The sequence below is a fragment of the Gouania willdenowi genome, unplaced genomic scaffold (assembly GCF_900634775.1).
Source record: "Gouania willdenowi unplaced genomic scaffold, fGouWil2.1 scaffold_3_arrow_ctg1, whole genome shotgun sequence".
NCBI classification, from domain to species: Eukaryota; Metazoa; Chordata; class Actinopteri; order Blenniiformes; family Gobiesocidae; genus Gouania; species Gouania willdenowi.
Window position 1 is genome coordinate 188,036 of NW_021145162.1, and position 25,847 is coordinate 213,882.

The window sequence follows — 25,847 nt, forward strand, 5'->3', positions numbered from 1 at the left end:
CCGCAAATTTGCCGTGACACAATAATCAGTAAAATTAGCTGTAAACACATTTTGTAGAACTAAATATAAAGTTATGATGTGAACAGAAAGAAAGGAAGACGAGCCAGATAATTATAAACTTTAGAATATAATACAATCATAACTTTTAATCATAAATATGACTCTTCTCAAAACAACAAACTTTGATATCCTTGTCACACAATATCTAAGCTTCCAGTGAATTATTTACAAATAAAAAAATAAAAAAAGTTCACTGATGGTGACATTGAGATCTCAATGTCATCATCAGTGAACTTTTTTTTATTTGTAAATTATTCACTGGAAGCTTCTCTGGTGGTGTGTGCAGTGGTTATTATTATTATTATTATTGTATGAAGCCAACATTACTGCAGCTCTGCACATCATTGTTGTCCTGTTAAAATATTTTTATGCAAAGACTTAAAAACAAGTAAATCACCTTTATTATGCATTATAACAATCTGTTCCTTAAGTCTCTAAATTATTGAAACAATTAAAAACATCTCCTAAAAAATAAAATTACAGAAAATTAAATAATCATTTAATATACATTTCAATAAATAAGTGCATCCCATTCTGTCTGTTGTCTGTAGAAGTGATGGGTCTAGACCTGATGATGAAACTAGGATCAGCTCATGGTTTTAATGTCCAGGGAGGGGCGTGGCCACTCTGTATAACTATCAGGATAGCTGTGTTCATCGCCATGACAACTGTTGTGATGGTGATGAATATTATTTTATGGAGACGGTGTCTGTCCCCCGACCCATATTTCACAATGATTTTAACATAAAATCAAATAAAAGAGCTATCAATTATAAAAATCTGAAAAAAATTAAAATCTCAAATCTAGAAACACCAAAACATAAAAGCATTAGATGTGCTCTATTAAATATTAGATCACTGAGATCCAAATCTCTACTAGTAAATGACCTTATCTCAGAAAATAACTTTGATTTATTCTGTTTAACTGAAACATGGCTGTATCAAGATGAATATGTTAGTTTAAATGAAGCCACTCCTCCCAGTCATTTAAATACTCATATGCCACGAGACATAGGCCGTGGAGGTGGTGTAGCAGCTATTTATCATTCCTCTCTCCTAATCTATCCTAAACCAAAGGCCAGTTACACTTCCTTTGAAAGCCTGGTTCTAAATTTATCTCATACCGAATCAAAAACCTGCCAGCCAGTCTTATTTGCGATAATTTACCGTCCTCCAGGCCCTTATTCTGAATTTCTATCAGAATTCTCTGAGTTTATATCAAACTTAGTCCTCAGTTCTGATAAAATACTGATAGTAGGAGATTTTAATATCCATGTGGACAAAGATAGTGATAGCCTGAGCTCAGCCTTTATGACCCTAATAGACTCAGTTGGCTTTTTTCAAACTATTAATGAAGCTACTCATCATTTAAATCATACTCTTGATCTTGTTCTAACATATGGCCTTGATATAAATGAACTAAAAGTCTACCCTGAAAATCCTCTGCTATCAGATCACTTTTTAATATCTTTTAACATTATCCTAGAGGATCTCGCACTGTGCAATAAAATAGTTACGAGTAGAAATCTGTCCAATAGTGCTGTGGCTAAATTTAAAGAGGCCATTCCTGCTGCCTTAAACTCAGTGCACCATCCAATAAATAACTATGATATTAATTATAACCCCTCTCAACTGGATCTGCTTGTCGATAGCTCTGCTAGTCTACTAAAATCCACCTTGGACTCAATTGCCCCATTGAGGGAAAAAACTATTAAACGTCAGAGGAAAGCTCCGTGGTTTAGCTCTGAAACTCGCACACTCAAACAAACAACCCGTAAATTAGAGAGAATGTGGCGCTCCAATAAAACAGAGGAGTCACGAATACTCTGGCAAGAAAGCCATAGTAAATACATGACAGCCTTACGACATAGTCCATCTACATACTACTCCTCACTAATTGAAGAAAATAAAAATAATCCGAGGTACCTTTTCAGCACTGTAGCCAGGCTAACACAAAGTCAGAGCTCTATTGAGCCCATGATTCCTCTAGCCCTCAGCTGTGAGGACTTTATGACATTTTTTAACGATAAAATTCACAAGATTAGAGATAAAATTAGCCACTCCCTGCCTTCACCTGGGCCTGCTGTACCATTAAATGTAAATAGGCCTAACCTAAACTGTTTCACACATATAGGACTTCAGGAACTTAACTCTATTATTTCATCCTCCAAACCATCGACCTGCCTTTCAGATCCGATCCCAACTAAGCTGTTTAAAGAAGTTGTTCCCCTAGTCTGCCCATCTTTGTTGGAGACAATAAATATATCCCTATCAATAGGCTACGTGCCACAGTCCTTTAAAGTAGCTGTAATCAAACCCCTTCTCAAAAAACCTACTCTTGATTCCAGCACTTTAGCAAACTACAGGCCTATATCTAATCTTCCTTTTATTTCAAAGATTCTTGAGAAAGTTGTGGCAGCTCAGCTCTGTGAATTTCTTCAAAACAACAGCCTGTTCGAGGACTTCCAGTCAGGTTTTAGAGCTCAACACAGCACAGAGACTGCTTTAGTTAAAGTAACTAATGATCTACTCTGGGCTTCAGATGAAGGACGACTCTCAGTGCTGGTTTTATTAGATCTTAGTGCAGCTTTTGACACTATAGATCACTATATTCTACTAGAGAGATTAGAGAAATTACTTGGAATCACAGGGACTGCCCTAAACTGGTTTAAGTCCTACCTATCTGATAGGTACCAGTTTGTACACGTGAATAATAGGTCTTCTGTGTACACTAAAGTAAGCTACGGGGTTCCTCAGGGCTCTGTGCTAGGTCCAATCCTCTTCTGTATCTATATGCTCCCCCTTGGTAATGTTATGAGAAAATACTCTGTTAACTTCACTGCTATGCTGATGATACCCAACTGTATGTATCAATGAAGCCAGGTGAGACAAATCAGCTATCTAAACTTGAGGCCTGTCTAAAGGACATTAGGGCCTGGATGGACCAAAATTTTCTTCTTCTCAACTCAGACAAGACTGAGGTCATTGTACTGGGCCCACGACACCTTAGAGAAACCTATGCTAGCCTAACTGCCCTAGATGGCATTACTCTGGCACAAAGCACAACTGTTAAAAACCTTGGGGTTCTATTTGATCAGGACTTATCCTTCAACTCTCACATAAAACAAACTTCAAGAACTGCCTTCTTTCATCTCCGTAACATTGCTAAAATCAGATCTATCCTGTCTCAGGGCGACGCCGAAAAACTAGTCCATGCTTTTGTTACCTCTAGACTGGATTATTGTAACTCTCTTTTAGCAGGCTGCCCGAGCAAGTCGCTTAAGACACTTCAGCTGGTTCAAAATGCTGCAGCACGTGTACTGACTAAAACTAGGAGAAGAGATCACATTACTCCTGTATTAGCCTCTCTGCATTGGCTTCCCATAAAATATAGAATAGAATTCAAGATTCTTCTTCTCACTTATAAAGCCCTAAATGGACAGGCACCAGTCTATCTCAAGGAGCTTGTAGTGCCATACAATCCCCCCAGAACACTACGCTCTCAAAATGCTGGACTACTCGTTGTTCCATTTGTCTCTAAAAGTAGTATAGGAGGAAGAGCTTTCAGTTATCAGGCCCCACTTCTCTGGAACCATCTACCAACCACGGTTCGGGGGGCAGACACCCTCTCTACCTTTAAGGTTAGGCTCAAAACATTCCTCTTTGGTAAAGCTTTTAGTTAGGAACCAGCTCATAGCTCATAATTAAGATGCAATAGGCATAGACTGCCGGGGGGGGGGTCTGGCATGCTCGGTTGGAGAGAGGTTGGAGAGGGCGTTAAGAGAGAGGTCATTTAGGTTAGAGAGGGACCGGAGAGGGTCCCATTCCTCTCTCTAACACTCCCTCTATGTCTGCTTCTTCCCTTGTGTGTTTGCTCCTGTTCTCCTTCTGGCTTTTGTCTTGCAGGTCCGTGGGATCCTCAGTGTGGAGTTACAGAGTCTCAACAACTCTGTCTCCACCCTTTCCTCTGCACACACCCAACACAGCATGGATGGCTGTTCATCATAGGAATGGGATCCACACAAGGTTCCTGCTGCTTAACAGAAGGTTTTCCTTGCCGCCATGATGAATTCATGTTGGGTGTGGGATACATATGTATGTGTATATACGTATATATGCATATGTGTGTATCCATAAAATGAAGAGTTCGTCCTTAAGACTGCTCTACTGTAAAGTGTCTTGAGATACCATTGGTTATGATTTGACGCTATACAAATAAAGATTGATTGATTGATTGATTAAAGAAGAAGAAATAAAAGAAGAGTTAGATAATGTCATGTTCATCAAAAGGAAAACTGAAAGTGATGGAGATAAATATGATCAGATGGACACAGACACACACAAAGTTTAAACAAACACACAAATACTCTGTCCTAAACTGTCTCACACATTAAAATCATCTATTTACACTTATATTAATGTACACAAAGACTAGCTCCACAAAATCAGAACGACATTTATTGATCCATAAATTAAACTGATCTTACCTTTATAGGCTCAGTTTCCTCCTTTGTTTTTAAATCCATTTGAACCTCCATTCATGGTGGTTTTTATCATCAGAGAGTCTTTCATTTTTAATAAATCCACCGTTATTTGGTCTGTTTTAATCTCTTTCTTTCTCACTCACTTGGTTCTCTATGTTCCTTGTGTCGATTTCGTCACAACAAAGCAGCATCTTTAATGTTTCCGTTACGTGTGAGTAAAATTACCGCAATGTACCGACACTGGCTGTAAAGAGCAACTTCTTATCTTTCATAAACTGGTGGAATTTCTCCGATAGAACAAATATGAGCAGAGTTACAGTTATTTAAATTAACGTGATGCGTTCAGGGGCCCTGGGAAACCCAGTCCGTGAAAAGAGCACGTGTCTGGGTAAATCTTGGTTTATAGTTACCCTACGCAACAGAAAATATGAAATGAACAGAATGTACTGTCAACAACAAACCCAGAGTCGCTTAATGGTGACGTAACGCCATACGTGTGTCATAAATTAACGTGATGATGTGTTTCTCTGTGGGAACCAAGTTGAGCTGGTGATCACGTCTGTTCTACCGTGTCAGAGAGGGGGGACAGGGAGGGGGGGATTCCTGCTGTGAGCTTGGAACGGCCCCAGTTACCAGTGTGAGTTCACCCTAAGATTATCTTGGAGCCCATTACATTCTTTGATGCCTGTAAAGGAACATTCTAAGGCTAAACACAACTGTTTTATGAAGCTGAAGCCACTTTAAGTTTTGATCTTTGATTCTGAATAATATTCAGGTTGTTTTGTGTTATTTATTTCAGAATTCCTTGTAACATTTTCAGTTTCTGATGGTCTCAGGTAAATAAACTGGTATTGAAAGAATAGAATACTTAGTGTTTGAGTCAGATTGGTATTTGTAAAGATTAATACTGAGCAGAGTTTAGTACTGTTAATGTAAATGATTATAAACTGTAGGGTTGGATACAATAACATTTCATTTATCAGAGGCTTTTATCCAAAGCAATGTTAATACAGGAGCAGTAGGAGGGATTCAAACCTCTGACCCTCTGATTATAACACAGCTTCATTAAAAGGCAAGACAAGGCAAATTTATTTGTATAGCGCATTTCATACTCAAGGCAACTCAATGTGCTTTACATGATAAAACGTTCAATTGTTTAAAATCAATAAGAACATTTAAAATCATCAGTAAAATCAATTAAAATCATCAGTAAAATCAATTAAAATCATCAGTAAAATCATCATGACATCATCATCATGACCATAAATCTCTCTCAATCATATACAGTAGAGAAAAAAGTTCCTTTAACTTTGATTTAAAAATGTTCACATGTGATGCTGACTTCAGCTCTGCTGCAGTTTGTTCCACTTCTTTGCAGCATAACAACTAAACACAGCATCACCATGGTTACTGTGAGCTCTGGGCTCCACTATCTGACCTGTGTCCATAGATCTCAGAGACCTGCTGGGTTCATACCTGACTAACATCTCACTGATGTATTCTGGACCAAACCCATTCACACATTTATAACCAGCAGCAGAACTTTACAGTCTCCTCTGAGGCTGACTGGGAGCCAGTGTAATGTGTTCTGACCTCTTTGTTCTGGTTCAGACCTGAGCTGCAGCGTTCTGAACCAGCTGTAGATGTTTGATGAAGACCATTACAATAGTCCAGTCTGCTGGAGATAAAAGCATGGACCAGTTTCTCCTGATCTTTCTGAGTCATTAAACCTTTCTCTCTGGAGATGTTCTTTAGGTGGTAGAAGATGTTTTTGTGATAGATTTGATCTGATGCTGAATGTCAGATCTGAGTCAATCAGAACACCAAGGTTTTTGACTTGGTCTTTATCTTCTAAAGATCCAGACTCAGATACTTGCTGACAGCAGTCCTCTTTTCCTTGTTACCAAAGACAATCACCTCCATCTTGTCATGGTTTAGTTGAAGGAAGTTTTCACTCATCCATCAGTTTACTTTTTCTAAACAGTCACACAACACCTCAATGGGACCATGGTCATCTGGGTTCAGTGATAGATATAGTTGTGTGTCATCTGCGTAGCTCTGATAATCAACCTTACAGTTGTGTAAAATGTGTCCTAAAGGAAGCATATAAAGGCTAAACAGAAGAGGTCCAAGAACAGATCCCTGAGGAACCCCACAGGACATTGGTAATCTGTCAGATTCAAAGTTTACAATGTTTACAAAATAACTTTGATCCTCCAAGTAGAACTTAAACCATTACTTTAACATTTAGTCCAACCCATGTTTACAATCTGTGCAACAACATTGTATGATCTACAGTGTCAAATGCAGACTTAGATCCAATAGAATGAGAACAGATACTTTTCCTGAATCAGTGTTCAACCTTATGTCATTGATCACTTTGATCAGATCAGTTTCTGTGCTGTGATCAGAACCAAAACCTGACTGAAATTTATCAAATATTTTGTTGAATGTTAAGAATTGACTCAGTTGGTTGAAGACCACCTTCTCAATGATCTTGGCCATGAATGGAAGGTTCTGATTGGTCTATAATTAGCCAGTATAGAGGCATCCAGTGTTCTCTTTTTAACAGAGGTTTCACAGCAGCTACTTTCAGGGATTTTGTTACGGTGCCTGATTGGAATGATCAGTTAATTATCTGATACTAATCAGTGATAATTGACTTTACAACAGTTTTAAAGAAGTTTAAGGGTTTTGTGTCAAGGCAACACGTTGATGGATTCAGCTGCTGAACAGTTTCCTCTATTGTTTTTGGGTTCACTGTAATAAACTCTAACATTGTAGTTGACTCCTCCCTCAGTGGTTGAAGCTGTTCAAGCTTTTTGTGATTTTGCTGGTTTGTTCTGATGTTTGACCTTATTGATTGTATTTTTTCATTGAAATATACAGTAAATTCATTGCATTTTCCAGCTGACAGTAATTCAGGGGCTATCTGATCTGGGGGGGTTGTGAGCTTTTCAATTACAGAAAACAACGTGCGAGAGTTGTTGACATTTTTGGCAATAATTTCAGAAAAGTATTGCTGCCTTGCTTTGAACAAGCCATCATTGAATTTACACAGACTTATTTTGTACAGTTCTAGATGAATTTGGAGTTTTGTTGATCTCCATTTACGCTCAGCTCTTCTACAGTCAGATTTCAAATTCTGCATTATCTCAGTCCTCCTCCAAGGTGTTTTCTGTGTGTTTGGTTTTCTCTTAGTTTTGATTGGAGCCACCACATCTATGACATCATAGACTTTTGTATTAAACTCATCCAGAAGATCATCAACTGTCTCAGCACTCAATGTTGGTGTCATTGCTATGGCTTCCATAAACTGTGCACTTGTGTTCTCATTTATGTACCTTTTCTTTAAACACACATAACTAGGGGGAACAGATGTTACAGTCTCTAGGTCAAAAAAGACACAGAAATGATCAGATAGAGCTAAGTCTCTGACATCAACAGCAGAGATATCAACACCTTTAGAGATAACCAGATCCAAAGTGTGACCTTGAGTGTGTGTCGGACCAGTCACATGTTGTGTAAGACCAAAAGTATCCATTAAAGCATACAGTTCTTTGGCAGTATTGTCCATGTTATTGTCTACATGAATATTTAAGTCACCTGTTATTATTAAAAAGTTGTATTCAGTGCATACAACTGACAGCAGTTCAGCAAACTCATCCATGAATTCTCCAGAATATTTTGGGGGTCTATAAACGACTAAAAACAGAACTCTTGAATCACCCTTCAGTAAGAATGACATATATTCAAAGGAGATAAAATCACCAAATGTTATTTCTTTGCACTGAAATATTGATTTAAAAATGGCAGAAACTCCACCACCTTTCCTGTAAGTACGACACTTATTGAAATAAATAAAGTCTTGTGGTGAACTTTCATTGAGAATAGTATTACTGATACCATCATTCAACCATGTTTCATTAAGAAATAAAAAGTCCAAGTGATGTGTTAAAATAATATCATTAATTATTAGTGACTTGTTAACAAGAGATCTAACATTAAGAAGAGCTAATTTTAAAGACTTAACCACTGTTCCTCCACCACAGAGTTGATCAACAGTGGATTCTTTTCTGATACAGCGCTGATATGAAGCTGTACAGACACAGATGACCCAAAAAATAATGCATTCTTTAATTCTAAGTAAGTCAAAAGTTACTTTTTCATGTAACTCATTAGTTTTTGGGGTAAGTAATCAAAATAGTAACAGTTCATTTGTGAATGAAGTAACTAGTAACAGTAACTAGTTATGTTTTTTCAGTAACTAGAACAACACTGGTTGTGACAGAAGTGTGACTGAGTTCAGAAAAATTATTTTTACTAAGAATTTTTACTTGTTCTTGCAGCTAAAATTCACCAGAATGCAGGAATTTGCATGTCTTTTGTTAAAACATTTCTGGGGGGAGGACCCCCATGACCTTTCCCCTCAATAGGAGAGGCTTTAACATGTAAATGAAAATGCTGTGAGCTACACATGTAAATCAGGGGAGCAGGGGAACTTCTACTGAGCTTCAGTACAAACCACATCTTCATCACAGCTGTGAAGAGTTCAGCTCAGACGTGACCGATTAAGATCAAGGAGGGTAAGTGTTATTATATTAGATTTGTTTTTGGTCAGTGTGACTATTTTTCATGTGTATTAGTGTTTTTTTTCAATGCTAACAAGCATTGGTCTAATCTGAAGTCACATGTTCAAAACTCTGAACACGGTCTGCAAATCTCTCAGTCCATGTGGAATAAACTGTGACTCATTTTTCATTGTTTTCACACAAAACACATTCACTGACCACAGTCAACAACATTCATCAACTCTTTTCTCACTCACTAGTTTTTATTATTAATATTGTGGTGTGCAAGGACGGGAGTCGGAGGCGGAGTGTCAAACGACGGTGCCAACGGCAGTTGTTTTAATGACATTTATAATTAGCCTCATACAACAACTGGCAGTATCTTTTCTCTCTGGGATCCTAACACACACACTGAAAACTAAACAGGAAATTCCCACATATCTAAACTGTCCCACCGGAACTCTGTAACCTTAACTTAGGTTCCGGGTGAATTATGTCAACCCACTACAATATTATAATTAGTTCACCACCTGCAAAACACTAAACGTTTACAGCACATTTTTAAAATGCTAACACACTTTGTTCAAAACACATCAGCTAAATGAAATATATTGATTATAGTATTTTGTGTTTTATATAACTGAACCCTATAGATTATTTTTTATATTTTTTTTGTGCAAAGATCTTATTTTGTATTAAAATACTGATGTACCTGACAATGTAATGCTCTTTGTTGTTAGTATTTAGTAGTTCAGTGAGCTCAGAGTGACTAGATGAGATTATTTGTTAGTGTTGTGGTTGAATGAGCTTCATTTGAGACGTGTATGAAGTGTTTTGTTGGTGAGAAACACTTTTGGAGATGAGAGTAACTGTTGAGCTGAGATGACTGATGGATATGCAGGCTGTGTTTAGAGTTTTGAACATGTGACTTCAGTTTCAACCAATACTTGTTAGCAATCGGAAAAAAAAAACAAACTAATAGAGTGGAAGGGTCCCAACCCACAGGTTGAGAACCACTGGTGTATTGCATGTCGAAGAATCCATGTACTATGGCTAGATTGTAAGTCCAAGCATGTATTTATGTCTCTCCTCTACATTGCACACATTTGATCACCACTGTATTTATATCCATACAGGGCTTGGTCCGTCATACATATAGAAGCCTCACAGAGCTGCAATGGAAGGTCTAGCCAGAGGACAAGTATGTTTTTGGTCTTTTTCCTCTGAATTGCCACTGTTAGTGAAAATTACAAAACACAGTTAGTTGTAACATGTTTTGCTGAATGATGAGTATCTTCTACCTCCACCACCACCACCACAGATTCTGTTCTGATCACAATGAAAAAGTGACCATGGCTGTGATGGGGGCCATTTAAGATGCTGAGCCACACTGGGGCACAAGCCAAGTTAGAAGTAAGTCTGATCACATTCATCTGGGGACCTAATTTAATGTATTTGAGTGATCATTATCCTTTTCAGATGCCTTAAAATAATACATTTAGTATGAATTCATGACATAGTATTTGTGTTGTCATTTTCATTCACTAGGACCTGCAACAGGGCTTTAGAATCCTACGAGGCCAGTGAGGAGCAGGACCTGAATGGGACCAAGGAGGATGTAAAGAGTAGGAAGACTCTTACCAGGAGGAGATCCAGTGTTATTGCCGTGCTGCTGCATTTATTGATCATGGTATTTATCAATCACCTGTAAACAAAGTGTATACAGGCTATTTCTAAAGTGACTCTTTAAGACATTTTAATTGCCTGTGACAAGCTGTTGAGCTAAGGTTAATGCATCAATAAACCAATTGGAACAATTAATAACAGCAATGGATTTGTTTCTGTTATCATTTATTGTCATAATTTAAGGACCCATAATTGTTTTGTTACATTGTGTTAGCCAAGAAATGTATGGGATTAAATATTTAAAGTGGGTCTTGTGTTCATGTTAGGACAGCTGAAATAAAAATGCTCAGGATACTGACCTCTCTTCACATTTGTCACACAGCTTTTCAAGGAATGGGTCAAAGTGGGACAGAGGATCCTCTCTCCAGAAGAATAAACTATTTATAAATCTGCCTCTACCAAAGCCACACAGCTGTCAGAGATGAAGGAAAAAGCACTGGGTAATAACAGAAAAAAAAGTGTTGAGCCAAGATCCACTCACTTATGCACAGACTCTGGACACTTTTCAAAAAGGCTCCGCCCTAATTCAGATAAAACATCTATCTATCTGCATGTGAGTGAGGTGGAAGAAGACTCAGATAGAGATGTTTAAAATGTTGTTTGTGTGATATATGTGTGTGTGTGTTTCTTTTTCTAACTCATTCTAATTTAATTGTGATAGAATAAAATGTTATGTGCACTGAGTGATTTTTGTTTTTAATATTTATCTTGATAGTCTCTATCTTCAATGTAGATCTGCCATTTTTGATGAGACAATTGGTTCAGAGGGGAAAGGTTTAAGTGGACCTAGTATAGAGTTAGGGACACTGCATTTAACTGTCCTGGGTATGGTGAGTCACCCTATGGGCCATGAATTGTATACTGAAATATGCAGACTGCTGAAATTATTTGCTGGACTTCGGATATGACCGGGGAGAGTATCGGTGCAGTATTCAGAATCAAAATACTAGTGGTGTTCGGACTTCAGATATGACCGGGGAGAGTATCCGGGAAGAATTGAACTCCGGGATATGGCAAGTATAAAAGTGTTCCCATATCCGGAGTTTGACATGCTCCGAACATGACATCTACTTCAACTGCTGTTCGGAGAGTATCCCAGGTGGATATCACCGTATTTGACTCATATCTTGGAATATTTGGGGTTCGATTCTTGGACTTTTTGCGCAGTGTTCCTTTTCAATAGTTGCATATCTCACCTCCCGGGGGAGCAGCTTGCGGCTGATATATGGAACTGGGTGTCGGTCTTCAGGCGGTCCTTGCAGCAGCACAGCTCCAATGCCCCGAGCTGATGCATCTGTTTGCAAAACAAAGTCTTTGTCAAAATCTGGGCAGTTCAACACAGGATCTTTACTTAATGCTTGTTGAAGATCCTTGAAAGCTGTAATCCTCTCCTCCGTCCACTTCAGCTGGTTACGTTGCTGAGAGCCCGTCATGTCGGTCAGCAGCGCAGCTCTGGCAGAGAAGTGCGGTATCAACCGATGACAAAATCCAGCCATTCCTAGGAAGGACCTCAACTGCTTCCTGGTTTGTGGCAAAGGACATGCTGAAATTGCTTCAATTTTGTGAACTTGTGGTCTGATTACCCCACCTCCAATCACACAGCCAAGGTACTGCGTCTCACTCTGAGCCAGAGAGCACTTTGCTAGGTTTCTTGCGAGTCCAGCTGCCCGTAGAGCCCCCAGAATATTAGCCAGATGCTCCACATGTTCCTCCCAGGTTGTACTGAAAATCACAATGTCATCGAGATAAGCACAGGCATAATCCGAGTGACCACCTAGTACCTGGTCCGTCAATCGTTGGAAGTTAGCGGGGGCGCCATGGAGACCAAATGGGAGTACCGTGAACTCCAACAATCCCCATGGTGTGCGGAAAGCGGTCAACTCTGTGACTGCTGAGAGAGGGGAACCTGCCAATAACCTTTGCAGAGATCAATACTGGTCAGGTATTTGGCCTTCCCCAATTGTCCAATCAGGTCATCGACTTGGGGGGTTGGATAACAGTCAAATTTTGATATTGAGTTCAAGTACCTGATGTCGATACAAAATCCGATAGTCCCATCCTTCTTAGGTACGGGCACCACAGGGTTACACCATTCACTTTTGGATGGCTGAATGATTCCCAAGGATAGCATGAGATCCACTTCTTTCTTCAATGCCACCAGGAGGCGCTCAGGTATCCTGTAACTCCTACGCTTAATTGGTGCATCAGGTTTCAACACAATGGTATGCACCACCATATTTGTTCGACCAGGATATTCAGAAAATATAGTGTCATCAATGAGAGGCTTTATCTGGGCCTGTTGTTCTTCAGTGAGGTGAGCTACAGTATATCCAAGTGGGAACTTGCAATTGAAGGCAGGTATTGATCATCCACTTCCTCATCTTCCTCCACCCTCTGGATCAGCATCACCTCTGCCATTTTCTCCTCTCTGGAAAACCACTCTTTGACAAGGTTAACATGAAAGATTTTTTTAGAACAATTACGACCAGGCACAGAGACCTCATATGTGGTAGGACCCATTTTTCTTGTGATTTCATAGGGCCCTTGCCACTTTGCCAGGAGTTTCCTGTTGCTGATAGGCAACATGACCAATACTTTGTTTCCAGGCTCAAAGTTTCTGTGGCGCGCTTTGTGATCGTACCACACTTTTTGGTCATGTTGTGCCACCTTCATGTTCTCCTTTTGTGGCATAATCAGTGATAACCAACGTGAACCAATTCCCTGATTTGCTTCTTTCTACTGGACCAACCACATCCATGCAAAGGCACTCGAACGGAGTTGAAATTGTTGAGAGAGGCTGGAGCGGAGCTTTAGCTGGAGCTCTAATTGTGGTCTTTTGACACTCAGGACAGCTTCTACAAAATTGGGCAACATCAGAGCATAGGCCAGGCCAATAAAAATGCCGCTTGATACGTGCCATGGTCTTATGTTTCCCCAGGTGGCCAGCCCAAGGAATAGAATGGCCCAAGGTGAGTATAACTTCTCGGACAGTTCTTGGCACAACTAGCTGTTTGAATTGACCTTACTGATGATATAAAATACCATTTTGTAGGAAAAACTTGTCCTCTGTCTCCATTGAATCAGCTTTCAGCTCCAGTTTTTCTTTAGCCTTTAGAAGCAACTTGGACAGGTTTGGATCATTCTGCTGCATTTCAATATTATTGGTTGGAAGTCTATAGCCCAAGGCCAAGTGTGAATCGGGCTCACCTGGTGCCTTGACAACAGTGCGCTGGAATTTTTCTTGTCTTTTCTGACTGCGGGGCTTTCTGGATTTTCCGGGTTTCGTCTCCAGCTCTGCATCAAAAAAAGGTAAAGCACTGAGAACAGGAGATTCGTCACACCTTTTAGACTGTGCCCTTGTTACGACATTGCAGGTTTTTGTTGGTTTTATTAAATCGTACAAGATTGCAGATCTTCACCGAGAACCACTGGAAATGGAAGGTTATCGGTTACTCCAACACTTATCAGGTAATACTGCCCTTGGATTTCAATATACACATCAGCAGTAGGATAAGGTTTCTCGTCACCATGAACACAGCAAATGGGGATGGTGTCCTTAGTGCAGATGAGATTACTAGGAATATAGTTCAGATGCACTAGTGACTAGAGTACTGCCTGTGTCTACCAGAGCTTTCGCCTTCTTCCCATTCACCTTCACTGAAATGACTTTTGTATTTGTTATTGTCTTTTCCTTACATGTCGAAGTTTGTCGTGGAACAAAACACATTTGTGTTAATCTTGTCTGGTTCTTCGGATACACCGGCTTAGTGTGGCCCTCTTGCCCGCACAAATAACAGATTGGTATTTTGTTAGATTTTGGCATAAAGGGTGTAGTTGGCCCAGTTGACTGACCTTTTCCAGTCATTTTATACATGGTGGGTGTTACCCTCTGGTGGTGCGATGGAAGAAGCCTTAGAGCCTCTCTCCCAGTTTTCCATGCTGCATTTGTACACTGCTGATTTTTCTTTTGGGCCGAAACAAACACCTCTGCTAAGGTGATTATAATTATTTCGTTAACATCACTCAGTTTTATTTTTAGGTTGAATCCATTTTTCATATAATTCTTTAAGTCTCACATAAAGTTCTTTAGGGCTCTCTCCTGGATCCACATCAATAAATCAGATCCTTTGTCTGTAGGTTTCTGCATTAATATCATACTTTTGTAGTATAGCCAGTTGAACATTTTCATAGTCAAGTGCCTTCATATCTATATCCATGTGCACATAAGCAGCCCTAGCTTTCCCAGTTAATAAAGGAATAAGCCGGAAAACCCAGTCTGTTTGAGGCCATCTACAAACTGATGCAATTCTTTCAAATGTTCGATATCATCTTCACTTGTTAGTTTTTCAAGCCTTGGTTCATGTAACAATCGTGACTGACCTGGGAGCACATGGAGTGCAGTACAGTCCTCAGGCTGTGGGTGTGTATAGGCCCCAGAGAGAGTGGCTTCCTCCTCTGTAGGTCTAGCCCCAGTGATTGCAGGATCAGGGTCAGGTGTGGAGCGGGCCTGCACTTGTTGCTGGAGGAGCTGAAATTGCTGTTGTAAAACTTTAAATCTGTTTTTTTGTTGTGCACGCTCCCTTTCCCGCTGTACCTCTTTTTGTTGCTGCTGTTCCATAAAGGCTTGTAGAATACCTGTTAGATCAGAAAGTGTTGGCTCCTTGCTCGCAGCCTCTCCTTTTACTTTTTCTCTCTTTTCCTCTTCAGTTTCTTCTTCTTCTTGACTCTCGACTTTAATCTTCTTCCTCCCATGAATCCCCTTCTTTTCCAGAGGCTTTACTTCGTATCTTCTTTCTTCTCACTTTGTTTGAGAATTGCAGGTGATTCCAGGTGAAAAAATTAAAAAATCAAAACCAGGTGTGTCCTTGACCAGATTGGATCCCACCACTGCCACCATATGTCAGGGACCGAGGGTCAAAGTAGGAACACACCAAAGCAATTCAAGTTTACGGCTTTTATTTAGCCAAAAAATGATGTTAACAGAAGGAACAAACTGAACTCCAACTGAACATGACACAACCCAACAGACCTACCAAATGACACACAGGGAACATTTAAACTGCTGATCAGACCAAACATGAAGGGGGGACTAGACAGACACATTACAGACATAATTAGATACATACATTTGTAAGTAAATTAGCTAAATCTAAATAAGCAAATAAGATTTAGCAAGTAAATTACAATGACAAATAATATTAGCAAATAATGTATAAACTGTAAATAATATCAACTTAAATTGACATCCCAGATCTCCCCTCATGTCCTGCCATGGTTCAGGCCATAGGGGTGGAGCTTGGAAGTTACACCCTGGAGCTGAATGAGTGACAGCTCTCCAGTGTGTGGGCGGGGTCAGCCCTCACAATGAATAAAGCGGTAATGGTGCTTTTAAAAAGGGAGCTTCAGGTGCACCAGCTAATTTTGAGCGGCGTGTTTATCATGGATTTGTTTGTGCTAGTGGCTATCCGTACATAACCGTATCAGTACACCCCTCATTGGCCAGTTTAGGTGACGTGATAGGTCACGTGATTAAGACGCTACGTACTTGTACTTCTATTTGCTATTAAAATGTAGATTCCTACTTTACGGACTAACTAACCTTAACCCTAAACTTCTGAAATGGATTTGAATTTCTTGCCACCGTGAATTCGTTTGTGTATAGCTTGTTCAGCCATTTTTTTCACTTACGGAATGGTCACATGACTTCCGGGAACATCATAGGCATTGTACAAATAGCACCGGGGGTTGATCAGGTGTCTCCGCTCTCTGTTTCCGTATTACCATATCTGGTGTCCCGCCATTCATACCGAATGAGCTGTTAGAGAACGAGCTCCGTCGGTTTAAGACGTTTGCTAGTGGTATTAAATTAGTATTAGTTAGTTTAGAATGTAAACATCTTAAACTGAAGCATGTCATGCTGCTGCAACCAGCGGCGCGTCTGCTGCTGCGTCTGTGACTGAAGTGCCTGGTGTTGTTTTTTAGAGGTAATGCTTGTTATGGCAATTATTATATTCATCATCATATCGTCAAATATGTGTTCATATGTACAATTTGTCATGAATTACTCTTTACACTTTTGAACAGCTCAGTCATGTTAGATTGTATTGTATCCACAGTGAAGGCCAAACTCAAACTCACATGCAGATATACACGCACACACACTATCAAGGACAAATACCGGGTGACGCCATCTCCGAACGAACAGAAGAAACTGACTTGACCTCCTCCCTGCTTTCTCCTTCTTATCTCTAAGGTGGGGGTAGAACAGTTGAATTGGGTAGAAATGTCAGTCTTGCTTTTTCCTCTGCCCGGAGCCTTTTGACCATCCTGCGTTGTGGGCTGCCTTTCATTGTTACAGGATGGAAGCTTCTTTGTACTCCTGTTCATTTAGTTTATAATAAATCTTTTTTATATAAAATCTTCACGCTTCGACTGGACTCCCATCATTCAACAAGAGCAATAAATCATGTCTCCAAATGAGGTCAACCGCATATTTGCCGTGACAAATTGACGACCACGAACAGGATCCATCTTCTGCTCTAGGGGGGCGTCTGCCGCGGACCGGTACCGGAGAGCGGACGAACTTAAAACCCAAAGCCAGGTTTTGGCATGGGACTCCGAGTCTGCCCCGCGGTGGTCTGCTTCCTGGACAGAGACTGGACCACGAATCATCGGTTGATCTTCAAACACCAATTCGGACAAATAAGGTAAATAAGCCTTTTAAAAAATATATATATATATATATTCGCTCTGTGTTGATAGACACGTAACTAGTCAAGTATTGTATTGATTTAATCTGGAAGTTCTTTCCTCCTTCAGATGTTCTGTGTTTTGACGCAGTGAAGAGACTGCCGTGGGAAAAGCTTAAATGGTTGAAGTTCTTTGCTTTTTAATATTATAAGTTCCCTATATTTTTCTTTGAGCTCCGGATATTTTTGTTCAGGCATCTAGTACGGCTGGTCATTATTTACTTTGATTTTGTTCAGGCACCTCTACGGACAGCCTGTGAGGTCCTGACCATAGGATAGACAGGCAACCAAAGTTTCCGAAACACCCCGGTACCATGTACTGAGTTCACCTCTGTACCGATATAAACATAGATTAAACCCAAACCTAACCTAATCCAATAAACTGTAGTGAAGACCACAGGGAGTAAAACACTAATAATGGGGATCAAACAGACAGATGAAGATATCAGTGAGATATTATTGGATAAGTTTGTACTATTTATAGAAAATGAGAAGACTCCAATAAACAAATAATATATGCATGCGCGTATACAATCTCGGTATAATGTGAACTCAGATCATGAAACCGGCAAGCTTTCAGTGAGTTTGACTTTTTTATTCTTTGTTTTTATTTTGTTTAAACGTTTGAATGAATCAGATTTCTCCCTTTGGTTGTTTGGCTTTAACGCTTTGATTTTGGACGTGTATCAGCTGCTCTGTTTTCTGTGCGTTTCGGCTTCTCTCAGCTGAACGTACGGATATTAGCAGCACTTTGAGCCCTGTTTTCATCTTGGTCATGAAGTGTGTTAAACCCTGTGCGCGCGTGTAACACGCACGCACACACACACACACACACACACACACACACACACACACACACACACACACACACACACACACACACACACACACACACACACACGCGCGAGGTGCATCCCAGGGGCCAGAGCGGGCGACATAGAATCAAATCTAAAGTTGCTGGCAAAGAGTAACCGTAAGTTTAATAGGATAGTCCTCCATGTCGGCACTAATGACTCCCGACGTCGTCAGTCGGAAGCAACCAAAGTGAACATTGAATCAGTTTGTGCTTATGCTAAAACAATGTCGGACTCCGTAATTTTCTCTGGTCCCTTACCAAATCTGACCAGTGATGACATGTATAGCCTATAGCATGTCATCATTTAACCGCTGGCTATCGAGGTGGTGTCCAGAAAACGAGGTGGGCTTCATTGATCATTGGAGATCCTTCTGGGGAAAACCGAACCTGATAGGAAGAGATGGAATCCATCCTACTTTGGAGGGAGCATCTCTACTATCAGAAAACATGGCACAGTCACTGTTATGACATCTCATGAATGAGACCATGTTACAGAGGCGGAGTCCTCCACGCCCCTCTGCGCTTGCCTTAGGACAGTTTCCCTCCCATTGCTATTATGATAGCTGTGTTCATCGCCATGACAACTGTTGTGATGGTGATGAATATTATTTTATAGAGACGGTGTCAGTCCCCCGACCCATATTTCACAATGATTTTAACATAAAATCAAATAAAAGAGCTATCAATTATAAAAATCTGAAAAAAATTAAAATCTCAAATCTAGAAACACCAAAACATAAAAGCATTAGATGTGCTCTATTAAATATTAGATCACTGAGATCCAAATCTCTACTAGTAAATGACCTTATCTCAGAAAATAACTTTGATTTATTCTGTTTAACTGAAACATGGCTGTATCAAGATGAATATGTTAGTTTAAATGAAGCCACTCCTCCCAGTCATTTAAATACTCATATGCCACGAGACATAGGCCGTGGAGGTGGTGTAGCAGCTATTTATCATTCCTCTCTCCTAATCTATCCTAAACCAAAGGCCAGTTACACTTCCTTTGAAAGCCTGGTTCTAAATTTATCTCATACCAAATCAAAAACCTTCCAGCCAGTCTTATTTGTGATAATTTACCGTCCTCCAGGCCCTTATTCTGAATTTCTATCAGAATTCTCTGAGTTTATATCAAACTTAGTCCTCAGTTCTGATAAAATACTGATAGTAGGAGATTTTAATATCCATGTGGACAAAGATAGTGATAGCCTGAGCTCAGCCTTTATGACCCTAATAGACTCAGTTGGCTTTTTTCAAACTATTAATGAAGCTACTCATCGTTTAAATCATACTCTTGATCTTGTTCTAACATATGGCCTTGATATTAATGAACTAAAAGTCTACCCTGAAAATCCTCTGCTATCAGATCACTTTTTAATATCTTTTAACATTATCCTAGAGGATCTCGCACTGTGCAATAAAATAGTTACAAGTAGAAATCTGTCCAATAGTGCTGTGGCTAAATTTAAAGAGGCCATTCCTGCTGCCTTAAACTCAGTGCACCATCCAATAAATAACTATGATATTAATTATAACCCCTCTCAACTGGATCTGCTTGTCGATAGCTCTGCTAGTCTACTAAAATCCACCTTGGACTCAATTGCCCCATTGAGGGAAAAAACTATTAAACGTCAGAGGAAAGCTCCGTGGTTTAGCTCTGAAACTCACACACTCAAACAAACAACCCGTAAATTAGAGAGAATGTGGCGCTCCAATAAAACAGAGGAGTCACGAATACTTTGGCAAGAAAGCCATAGTAAATACATGACAGCCTTACGACATAGTCCATCTACATACTACTCCTCACTAATTGAAGAAAATAAAAATAATCCGAGGTACCTTTTCAGCACTGTAGCCAGGCTAACACAAAGTCAGAGCTCTATTGAGCCCATGATTCCTCTAGCCCTCAGCTGTGAGGACTTTATGACATTTTTTAACCATAAAATTCATAAGATTAGAGATAAAATTAGCCACTCCCTGCCTTCACCTGGGCCTGCTGTACCATTAAATGTAAATAGGCCTAACCTAAACTGTTTCACACATATAGGACTTCAGGAACTTAACTCTATTATTTCATCCTCCAAACCATCGACCTGCCTTTCAGATCCGATCCCAACTAAGCTGTTTAAAGAAGTTGTTCCCCTGGTCTGCCCATCTTTGTTGGAGACAATAAATATATCCCTATCAATAGGCTACGTGCCACAGTCCTTTAAAGTAGCTGTAATCAAACCCCTTCTCAAAAAACCTACTCTTGATTCCAGCACTTTAGCAAACTACAGGCCTATATCTAATCTTCCTTTTATTTCAAAGATTCTTGAGAAAGTTGTGGCGGCTCAGCTCTGTGACTTCCTTCAAAACAACAGCCTGTTCGAGGACTTCCAGTCAGGTTTTAGAGCTCAACACAGCACAGAGACTGCTTTAGTTAAAGTAACTAATGATCTACTCTGGGCTTCAGATGAAGGACGACTCTCAGTGCTGGTTTTATTAGATCTTAGTGCAGCTTTTGACACTATAGATCACTATATTCTACTAGAGAGATTAGAGGAATTACTTGGAATCACAGGGACTGCCCTAAACTGGTTTAAGTCCTACCTATCTGATAGGTACCAGTTTGTACACGTGAATAATAAGTCTTCTGTGTACACTAAAGTAAGCTACGGGGTTCCTCAGGGCTCTGTGCTAGGTCCAATCCTCTTCTGTATCTATATGATCCCCCTTGGTAATGTTATGAGAAAATACTCTGTTAACTTCCACTGCTATGCTGATGATACCCAACTGTATGTATCAATGAAGCCAGGTGAGACAAATCAGCTATCTAAACTTGAGGCCTGTCTAAAGGACATTAGGGCCTGGATGGACCAAAATGTTCTTCTTCTCAACTCAGACAAGACTGAGGTCATTGTACTGGGCCCGCGACACCTTAGAGAAACCTATGCTAGCCTAACTGCCCTAGATGGCATTACTCTGGCACGAAGCACAACTGTTAGAAACCTTGGGGTTCTATTTGATCAGGACTTATCCTTCAACTCTCACATAAAACAAACTTCAAGAACTGCCTTCTTTCATCTCCGTAACATTGCTAAAATCAGATCTATCCTGTCTCAGGGCGACGCCGAAAAGCTAGTCCATGCTTTTGTTTCCTCTAGACTGGATTATTGTAACTCTCTTTTAGCAGGCTGCCCGAGCAAGTCGCTTAAGACACTTCAGCTGGTTCAAAATGCTGCAGCACGTGTACTGACTAAAACTAGGAGAAGAGATCACATTACTCCTGTATTAGTCTCTCTGCATTGGCTTCCCATAAAATATAGAATAGAATTCAAGATTCTTCTTCTCACTTATAAAGCCCTAAATGGACAGGCACCAGTCTATCTCAAGGAGCTTGTAGTGCCATACAATCCCCCCAGAACACTACGCTCTCAAAATGCTGGACTACTCGTTGTTCCATTTGTCTCTAAAAGTAGTATAGGAGGAAGAGCTTTCAGTTATCAGGCCCCACTTCTCTGGAACCATCTACCAACCACGGTTCGGGGGGCAGACACCCTCTCTACCTTTAAGGTTAGGCTCAAAACATTCCTCTTTGATAAAGCTTTTAGTTAGGAACCAGCTCATAGCTCATAATTAAGATGCAATAGGCATAGACTGCCGGGGGGGGTCTGGCATGCTCGGTTGGAGAGAGGTTGGAGAGGGCGTTAAGAGAGAGGTCATTTAGGTTAGAGAGGGACCGGAGAGGGTCCCATTCCTCTCTCAAACACTCCCTCTATGTCTGCTTCTTCCCTTGTGTGTTTGCTCCTGTTCTCCTTCTGGCTTTTGTCTTGCAGGTCCGTGGGATCCTCAGTGTGGAGTTACAGAGTCTCAACAACTCTGTCTCCACCCTTTCCTCTGCACACACCCAACACAGCATAACGTGGATGGCTGTTCATCATAGGAATGGGATCCACACAAGGTTCCTGCTGCTTAACAGAAGGTTTTCCTTGCCGCCATGATGAATTCATGTTGGGTGTGGGATACATATGTATGTGTATATACGTATATATGCATATGTGTGTATCCATAAAATGAAGAGTCCGTCCTTAAGACTGCTCTACTGTAAAGTGTCTTGAGATACCATTGGTTATGATTTGGCGCTATACAAATAAAAGATTGATTGATTGATTGATTGACATTAATTGTAAAATCAAAGTCTAAAAACAGAAAGTCACAACCTGCTGAGAGCAGCTGGTCAGATCATTGCAAAACTAAAACCTTCTCCATTAAGCTAGTGCCTATATAGACAAGAGAAAGGTCATTTTACAGGGTAATATCTCTAACTTTAGATTGTCACCATATATGGAATCACCTTGCTCTAGAAAAAGACAACCTAGCAATCAGTGAAAAAGGGGAGCTTGTTGTTTAACCCCAAGTTTAAATATATTTAAATGGTTCACTGACTCAAAAATGGAGGTCTCTAAGCTCTTCACTGTGATGTATTGAAAACAGGTAACGTTTGTTCAAAAGAGTATAAACCTTATAATATCAAGATGTTAAATACTTTCATTCAAGAAGTATTTTGTTAACTATCTTAAAAATGATGGAACCCCTTTAATCATATTCAAACTTATCATACTGTAAAGATTTCAAAATGTGAAAGAATAGGAATTGCCCTGCGATGGACTGGCACCCTGTTACACCCTGGGTACACCCTGTTACACCCTGGGTACACCCTGGGTACACCCTGTTACACCCTGGGTACACCCTGGACAGGGTATAAACTGTATTTAAATAATTAACTTCGTTTGCATTGCTCCGTTTATACTAAAACATGTATTTCCCCATGTCCACCACTAGATGGCGGTTGTGTCGTCATCTCCTCCCCTGGGTGGAGGGTTAGGGTTTCTAAAACAAACCCAGAAAACGGTTTAAGGACGGACACAGAAATACGAGACGCATTGTAAATAATATGGTTTTATGTGTAATAATCTGATATTCCTGTGTGTTTTAAGGATTCTGGGAAAGCATTTAAATAGACAGCTATTAGTCACCCGTAGGTCCTCACATCAAATTGCTGGGGTATTAAATCTACCACAACACCCACAGTCACTGAACGGAGCTGTTTTTATTAAAACAAGACGGTTTGGTTTGAATGTTTGATTTAACAATGCTTAGCTCTCAGTGATAATGTTTAAAGAGTTGTTTTGTAATAAAAGTTACATTAAATAACGTTACATTTATGTATAATCTGATGATTTTGTATCTATTAGACCAGTCAACTGTAGTAACACATTTATCTTATAAATAAACATAAGTACAACAGGTTAAACCAGACACATAAATGATTATGAACTGATATCGTCCTGAACTGTGATAAACAAATTAATAAATGAACAAGAAACATCACTAATCAAGTATTTTATGGTTGTTTTCTTTGTAAACACTTAAACACAACTTCTAGTGTAATTACTGCTACATAAACAGATATGAATCAAATTCAAGGCAAGGCAAGGCAAATTTATTTATATAGCGCATTTCATACTCAAGGCAACTCAATGTGCTTTACATGATAAAACATTCAATTGTTTAAAATCAATAAGAACATTTAAAATCATCAGTAAAATCAGTAAAATCAATTAAAATCATCAGTAAAATCCTCATGACATCATCAACATGACCATAAATCTCTCTCAATCATATGCAGTAGAGAAAAAAAGTTCCTTTAACTTTGATTTAAAAATGTTCACATGTGATGCTGACTTCAGCTCTGCTGCAGTTTGTTCCACTTCTTTGCAGCATAACAACTAAAAGCAGCATCACCATGGTTACTGTGAACTCTGGGCTCCACTATCTGACCTGTGTCCATAGATCTCAGAGACCTGCTGGGTTCATACCTGACTAACATCTCACTGATGTATTCTGGACCAAACCCATTCACACATTTATAACCAGCAGCAGAACTTTACAGTCTCCTCTGAGGCTGACTGGGAGCCAGTGTAATGTGTTCTGACCTCTTTGTTCTGGTTCAGACCTGAGCTGCAGCGTTCTGAACCAGCTGTAGATGTTTGATGAAGACCATTACAATAGTCCAGTCTGCTGGAGATAAAAGCATGGACCAGTTTCTCCTGATCTTTCTGAGTCATTAAACCTTTCACTCTGGAGATGTTCTTTAGGTGGTAGAAGATGTTTTTTGTGATAGATTTGATCTGATGCTGAATGTCAGATCTGAGTCAATCAGAACACCAAGGTTTTTGACTTGGTCTTTATCTTCTAAAGATCCAGACTCAGATACTTGCTGACAGCAGTCCTCTTTTCCTTGTTACCAAAGACAATCACCTCCATCTTGTCATGGTTTAGTTGAAGGAAGTTTTCACTCATCCATCAGTTTACTTTTTCTAAGCAGTCACACAACACCTCAATGGGACCATAGTCATCTGGGTTCAGTGATAGATATAGTTGTGTGTCATCTGCGTAGCTCTGATAATCAACCTTACAGTTGTGTAAAATGTGTCCTAAAGGAAGCATATAAAGGCTAAACAGAAGAGGTCCAAGAACAGATCCCTGAGGAACCCCACAGGACATTGATAATCTGTCAGATTCAAAGTTTACATTGTTTACAAAATAACTTTGATCCTCCAAGTAGAACTTCAGAATCAGAATCAGAATCAGAAATGTTTTATTTGCCATGTACAGTTTTAAGGACAGTACAAGGAATTTGACTTGGTGGTTGGTGCACAAAACAAGCAACAAAAAGAAATAAAAGAAATAAAAACAACACAACAAAGAACAACCCAGCAACAATAATAATAATAATAATGATAAATATAAAGGATGAGGGATAAATAAAGGATAGATAGAGAATAAAGGATAAATAGGATAAATATAAATATATATATACAGTGCAGCAGGTATCAAGCTGGTGGAGGTGGTGATCGGGTGGGGCGGGGGTTCAGTGGGTGACTTGGGGTGTGTTCATGTGGATGGTGGCAGAGGGAAAGAAGCTGTTTTTGTGTCTGGAGGTTCTGGTCCTGATGGACCGAAACCTCCTACCAGAAGGGAGAGATTGAAACAGTTTATGACCGGGGTGGGAGGGGTCGGCCACAATCTTTCCTGCACGCCTCAAAATCCTGGAGGCGTACAGGTCCTGGAGGGAGGGCAGATTGCAGCCGATGACCTTCTCTGCAGAGTGGATGATACGCTGCAGTCTGGCCTTGTCCTTGGCCGTAGCTGCAGCGTACCAGATGGCGATGGAGGAGCAGAGGATGGACTGGATGATGGAGCTGTAGAAGTTCACCATCATCTTTGTTGGCAGACTGAACTTCTTCAGCTGCCGCAGAAAGTACATCCTCTGCTGAGCTTTTTTGATAAGGGAGCTGATGTTCAGCTCCCACTTGAGGTCCTGAGTGATGATGGTCCCCAGGAAGCAGAAGTACTCTACAGAGCTCACTGTAGAGTCTCCCAGGGTGAGGGG

General features: G+C 40.0%; 1 long non-coding RNA gene across 1 annotated transcript; it reads left to right on the forward strand.

Moving 5' to 3' along the window:
• Positions 1-9,082: 9,082 nt before the first annotated feature.
• LOC114460095 (uncharacterized) lies at positions 9,083-10,529 on the forward strand. The gene is made up of 3 exons (XR_003673543.1): positions 9,083-9,130; positions 10,252-10,316; positions 10,437-10,529. It is a non-coding gene; the product is annotated as an uncharacterized LOC114460095 (long non-coding RNA).
• Positions 10,530-25,847: the final 15,318 nt, after the last annotated feature.